We start from the raw sequence: 6,325 nt of genomic DNA, 5'->3' as shown, positions 1-6,325 counted from the left end.
GGGCTGGGAGGACTGTACAGAAAGGTCTGGGGAGTTCTGCCTCTTGGGTGTAGTTGTCTGGCTGACAGAACTGGATTTATGCAGTATTTGCTTTATTCCTATAAAATGCTTTGTTTGAAACTGGCTCACCTAAAGATGCTCAGAACTGTCTGAGTTGCCACAAACTCATCTTACCTCAGCAGAATGTTGCAGAGGTTTATTCTGTACTTCATTTGAATTTATGTAGCTCTTTCTATGACAAAGATCTTTTGGTACCTGCTCCTTTTCCAACAAATAGTTCTGTACTTTACGTGAGGGGTTAAGTCTTGAACCCCTTGGCATTCTTGCTCTTAATTTAACTACACTTCATATATATATATATAAACTAATATGAGGTAAATGTCAGTATTTGCTTTTTTGGTTTTCTTTTTTTTTTTTTTTTGTTGAAGTGGGGTATTTAAAAAACTCTTCTCTGTTTCAACTTCTGCCCTTTTAAACACATGTAAGTAGAATATGATGAGGTCACAACTATCAGTTCTTGAAAAAAGGGTCTCTCTCACGAGTTACACAGAATATTCACAAAATCCCTTTGCCCAAACTTAAAAATAATGGAAAGTCAATTCATCTTAGCTGTAGAATTACATGAGAGGTGGTGGGTACCAGTCAGTGGATGACTTGCTAACTAATGGATAACAATAAACAAATAGTTCATTTACCTCTCTAAACAACTTTTGAAAGCCTGTGTTTTCATTCTTCCTAACCCATGCATTATTTGCATCACAGGAGAGCCTCTGTACTCAGTTTTTTCTTGTGTTATATGAGAAGTGTGATAAGATTCTTTTATTTGTATAATTTTTTGCATAAGTACAGGCATTTGCTGTATTAGGAAACAAATGCTGAGTCTTTTGCACCAGAGCCAAACTAAGTCTAAATTCTAGATCTCCAGGCAGGGAGGGGAGGAGTTTTGATCTACTCCTAAGGACATGGGGAACAGACCCTGCTTTGGGGTAACTTACTAATTCTGGGAGTCATGTAAAAAAGCACAGCTGGGGGCCAGAATAAATTCTGCCTGTCTGGAATAGAGGCTCTCTGAATTAATATAATTCACTTCTGCTTGCTTACAATCACCAAACCATACCTTGGAAATTTTGTCTAGGTAAATTTTATATGCTGAGAGTGCTCTTGACAGACTATAGGTTGTAATTGCTCTCCTGGAGGCTTAGAGGGAATTTTTCCATGCTGCTGGTAGCATGGGGTCAAACCTGATGTGTACATTTGTGGACTTTTGCCCCAGCAAGATTGCTGTCTTCTTTTTGATGAACAGAGTGAAGGGCCTATTGGATATGTTCCAATGTTTTAAACTTTAAAAAAATATATGTTTCTGTAGAATTATGCTGTTGAGAGTTCCTGTTGCTTATAAAAATCCAATTTAAAACAAACAAACCAAGCTGTGGTATGGTTATCAGCAATACAGAGAAGATCTTAGCAATTACTTTTATAACATCAGAGATCTATTGAGGGCAATTAGCATATATTGCCTTAAGATTGTAGCACACTTTACACTTTACAATCACATCATAAATAGTAGGATATCTGGGATCTCTTTTATGTCTATGCCACTGCTTTTGCTTTTCCTTAAGAGTGTCAACCAGATGACACTTCTGTCCCCTTAATTTATTCTAAAAGCCTTTTGAATGCCTAAGCTTCTGTTGATGGAAATGTTGCCTAAAGAAGAAAAAAACAAGCAAATATAATCTCTGGGTGACTTTACTGGGTTGTGTTGTCTTCCATACTCCCTGAGTTATACCTTTCAGAAGTGGATGTTGTGTTTTGCAGCACAGGGGAGCTGCAGAATGTTGCATAACAGAAGGAAACTTCAAAAAATTCTTTATCCTTTCTGGGAAAGGCAGGAATATTTTTCATAGTAACAGTAAACCAAAAGTAAATCATTAACTTTGAAAACTTGGAAGTGGAAATACTATTTGGATGCCTGTATGCTGAAGGGCAAGAATCAATATAAGTGTGTAGGAAGTGTGTATTTTTCTGTGCACTATTTTCCCATTTACTCTGCATAAATTAGTAAACAACAGTGTCTCTGTTTCATGTTGTTGTATATGATGGAAGAAAATTAATATATTTGCCTTAAAATATAACATATATCCTCATTTTTTTGAATCTTCCCCTGGAGTGTGAGGTGGGTGGGGGTGACATTAGCTGCTGAGCAAAGTTATTGCAATGACTGTTTTCCAGAGTGTTTCCCCTCTGGTGTCAATATTCAAATGGAAAACATTTCATGTGGCACCACAAAATGAAGATACTGCAGAGTTACTCAGCACTGCTCTTGAAAGCTGTCACAAAATAAATATATATGTGAGGTTATAAAAATGGGGTTTGTATAAACTGCCCTCTTGCAGCAAACATTTCACTTCCTATAATTGTGTGTGCTTTTGTTTGAATTTCTCAAATATGTGATTGTTCTCCTTCTCCTTCAGGGAGATAAGAAAATCCACCCTCCGGATATGCAGAATGATGTTGTTGTAGTCACTCTTCAAAGGGAGATCCACAGTAAACAAATGTTAGCCCCTTGCCTCTGCAGAACCTCCAGAAGAAGGCTGGGACTAAGAGGAGAGGAGAACAAGTAGATAATTTCCCTTCTTCAGTCCCAGGAAAAGACCAAAATGTATAGATCTGTGTAAGAACACCTGAAAATATTTCTCGATATTTTTTTTTTTTCACAGCAGAATGTGTTTTGCCTCAGAATATGTTGACTTTTTGATGTTTGCCAGCATTGCTATAAAACCAGCAGGACTGGGAAACAAAATTATGGTTTAAGGAAAAGTGCTTGGACAACATAACAGTGTGTAACAGCAAGAGGCTTTCAGAGCAGAAGGCATGTCAGAGTTTTATTGCAGTTACACCTGCCAGAATCACATCCCATCACCTAAGACTGCAACATATAGCTGTATGGTTTGGTTGGTTGGTTGGTTTTGTTGATTGGGTTTTTTTGTCTTTTCTGCAAAGATGAAATACCTACAAGTGATCAAATCAGCCCTATGGGAACAAATTCTCCAGGCAGCTCAGCATCACTGCCCTGCAAGCTTCCCCAGCCTGCCCAGTTTGACAACTGAATCTCCTACCAAAGCCCCACAGTGTTCATGTAGGTGTGGGCACTTCTTGAACACACAAGTGAAAAAGGGCAGGGCTAGGGCTGCTGCTTTGTTCTGCAGAGGGTTTGACACCTCTGAAGTCTGTAAGCATCAAGCTGAACATGATGGCTGAGCTCCTCAGGTACCCATCACCTCTCACCTGAGCAATGGAGCAGATGAAAACTTTCAGCCAGGGTGGAGGTGCCTGGGTCATTTCTATCTTCTGCATGGAGCCCTGTTTGTGTTGGTGCATGTCTTATGGTATTGCCTTTCACAAGAACACTTCTGAATCTGCTTAATCTTATCATTAGTATAAATGTTGCCCTGAATTTAGGATTCTGCACTACTGGTTGCTGTTGTGTACCTTTTAACCTCTTCCAGGTTTCCAGACTTGAAGCAAGCAACCACTTCTGGTGTTTGGGCTCTGTTTGAGGGAAGGAGATGGGAGTGTCACTTAAGGATTCACCTTTGCAAAAGGTAAGGAAAGTGTGGTGTGCAGTCATAAAACTGGATAGATAGTACCTGAGAACCACTGTGACAGAGTGAAAACCTTCTGGAGTGTCATGATGGCTTTACTGAGAAGATGAATTATGAAATATCATCTTTGAGAAAAGCTTTGTACCTTCCATGTTTTCTACTCCTCCGAGAAGTGTTAAAAACATGGAACTTATATATAAGATCTAGCCTAGCAAATTCTTTAAGCAAAGCTACACATATCCTTTGAGTTAGGCATATACATATGTATTTTCCAGATATTTTGGACACTAATTTTATTATTTATGCTGTACTTTGTGCTATAAACCTTACCTGTGACCACAATGTCATCTAAAATTGAAGGTCTCATATTCTGAGTGACTGTCATTGCTCCTGCACTCAGACCAAACAAACCCATTAAAAAATGTAAATCCAAGTTGATTTTTCTTGCTTTGAAAACAAAGGCTCAATTGTCAGAATTGTCTATTATCTAAGCATTTTTTGCAGAATGTACATGGCTTGATGTCCCTCAGTATAGTACATCCTTTGTTCAGTTTGCTTTCAACATTTTTGATGTAGGTGATTTTTTTCTTTTCTGGGCTAGGAAAGGTAGTTTCATTTTTCATCACATCTTTTCCAAAGAATAAAATGTTTGTCTTTACAAAGTTTTCATTGAATGATAATCTGTAGCATATTAACTATTAATTCATTGGAAAGACTTTTGGTGCCTACAGTAGTGAAATACAAGCCTTTTCTTAGTGGAATCTGGATTTCCTCTCTTTACCTTGGTTTAGTTACTGAAACATTAACAAGTAGGAATTTTGTAAAACTTTAAAAATTAGATCAACAACTGAGCACCCTCATCAAATTCACCTTCAAAGTCTGTAGCCCATCCTGCCCAGAACAATGAGAGATGTAGAGTCTCAGCAATTTTACAAGCAGGCTATTGCTTTTTAAGTGCTTAAAGATGAATTAAGGAGGTTAAATCTAAATACCAAGATTGAGAATGGTGGGGTTTAATTACTTTGAGACAAACTTTAATTTTATTGTCCCTGATACAATGAGGCTGTGGGAATTAACAGCTACTATTATGCCACAAGCAAATCAATATTAGAATCTATCATATCATCTTTTCTGATAATGCTAAAGTTTTGTGATATTTGGTAGACTGATGAAGCTCTCCTGGACTCTAAATGTTCATAAAAAATCCATTATTGTTATTATTATTTCTCTTTCCCGTTGTACCTCTAGACACAGAAGTATTTTTTCTATTGTCTATTTTATTCTATTTTTCTGTTGTCTATCTTTTCTAAGTTATCATGTGTGGAGATTTTATTCAACTTGGTGGTCTTCCTTGTATTTTCAGTCTTACACAAAGAAACTTGAAAAGACAATGTTTTTCCTTACAGTAAGAGAATTTTTCAAAGCTTGGATTTCACATACCTTTTATGACTGGGTTCAAGGTGTCTTGTTTGGCTGACCATGTGCTGACACTACAAAATAAAAGCAATAATACATATTAGTGTGTTTAACTTCCATTTTTAATAAAATCTAAAGCATCTGGGAATAACTAGCTGGAGTGAAAATCAAATTGTCTGGTCATTCTTAAGAAACAATCAGTAAAAAGAATACAAGTAAATTTTGCAGTGATTTGAACTCACAGCAACATAGGTGCAGTTCCAGGAATCTGACAAGCAAATATTTTAACACTCTTACACTCTCATGCCCACATCCTTCTGTTCTCTGAGTGGGAGAGCTCTCAGGAGCAATCCCTGTTCAAAGAAGTTTCTGGATGCTCCCACCCATGGAAGAGTGGAAAAAAATTACAGGTGAACAAAAGCATGGCCAAAAATAACGTTGTGTGGCAGCTTGAAATCCACAGTCTGGTTCTAATACCTGGCTAGATCAGCCATAGCCATATTATGACATGGTTTGGTTACATGCCAAGGTGTTCTGGGTTCTCCCATCTTCCCAGCCATTTAACTAAGTGGAAGTATTTATTTCTACCTTTGAGAAACAGGGTTTAGTTTATATAAGAATTAAGCAACAGATGTAATAGGAGGGATGGACAGCACATTGTTAAGCACAGAAACCACAATCACCAGAAAGGTTTTCTGTGTTATTTACTGACTCAAACCACAGGAATTCTTTCATTACTTGCCTTCTATTCATGCAGGTTCCGTATCAGGATGGGTGAGCTGCCTCCAGAGAAAGAAAACAAAACGAAAGTTTACAGCTTTCTGATTTTTGCCAGTGAAAATGAGCTTCAGACCAGACCTGAGGTTCTGATCTAGGTAAATTAAATGTGAACCCTCAGTATCAGCAGGCCACTCCTCTTGGGCCACCTAAGGACCAAAGCAAGGGTAAAAAAATGTGCTCATGGTCCAGCCTTCAACACCAGATTGAGGTACCCATAGTGTGAGAAACAAATAAATAATAATAATTTTACAAACTTCTCTGTCCTCCATTTTGTACTTGAAAGTTGAAGAAACCAAGATGCTAGTGCAATGATTTCTCTCTTCTTTCACAGTGCTAGCTTGGAGCTGCCTTTTACCACTCAGGTTTATTGCTTTCTTGACTTTAAATTGGTTTTTTCTGAGAGAACCAAAGATTGTACTGACCTAAATGTGGCTTGAATGAATGTATTCTTGTTGCAGTCTTTATTTGTCTCTTGGAGCCACTTCCAGCTTCAATTACCTTGTATTTCAAGTCTTGAAGACAAGGTC

General features: G+C 37.7%; 1 long non-coding RNA gene across 1 annotated transcript; it reads left to right on the top strand.

Moving 5' to 3' along the window:
• The first annotated feature begins 2,162 nt into the window (after positions 1 to 2,162).
• On the top strand, positions 2,163 to 6,051 carry LOC139804632 (uncharacterized). The gene is made up of 3 exons (XR_011729466.1): positions 2,163 to 3,368; positions 3,507 to 3,602; positions 5,776 to 6,051. It is a non-coding gene; the product is annotated as an uncharacterized lncRNA (long non-coding RNA).
• The last annotated feature ends 274 nt before the right edge of the window (positions 6,052 to 6,325 follow it).

Source organism: Heliangelus exortis, chromosome 18 (genome assembly GCF_036169615.1).
Source record: "Heliangelus exortis chromosome 18, bHelExo1.hap1, whole genome shotgun sequence".
NCBI classification, from domain to species: Eukaryota; Metazoa; Chordata; class Aves; order Apodiformes; family Trochilidae; genus Heliangelus; species Heliangelus exortis.
Note: the sequence above shows the minus strand (reverse complement) of the source record. Positions and strands in the feature narration are given on the sequence as shown.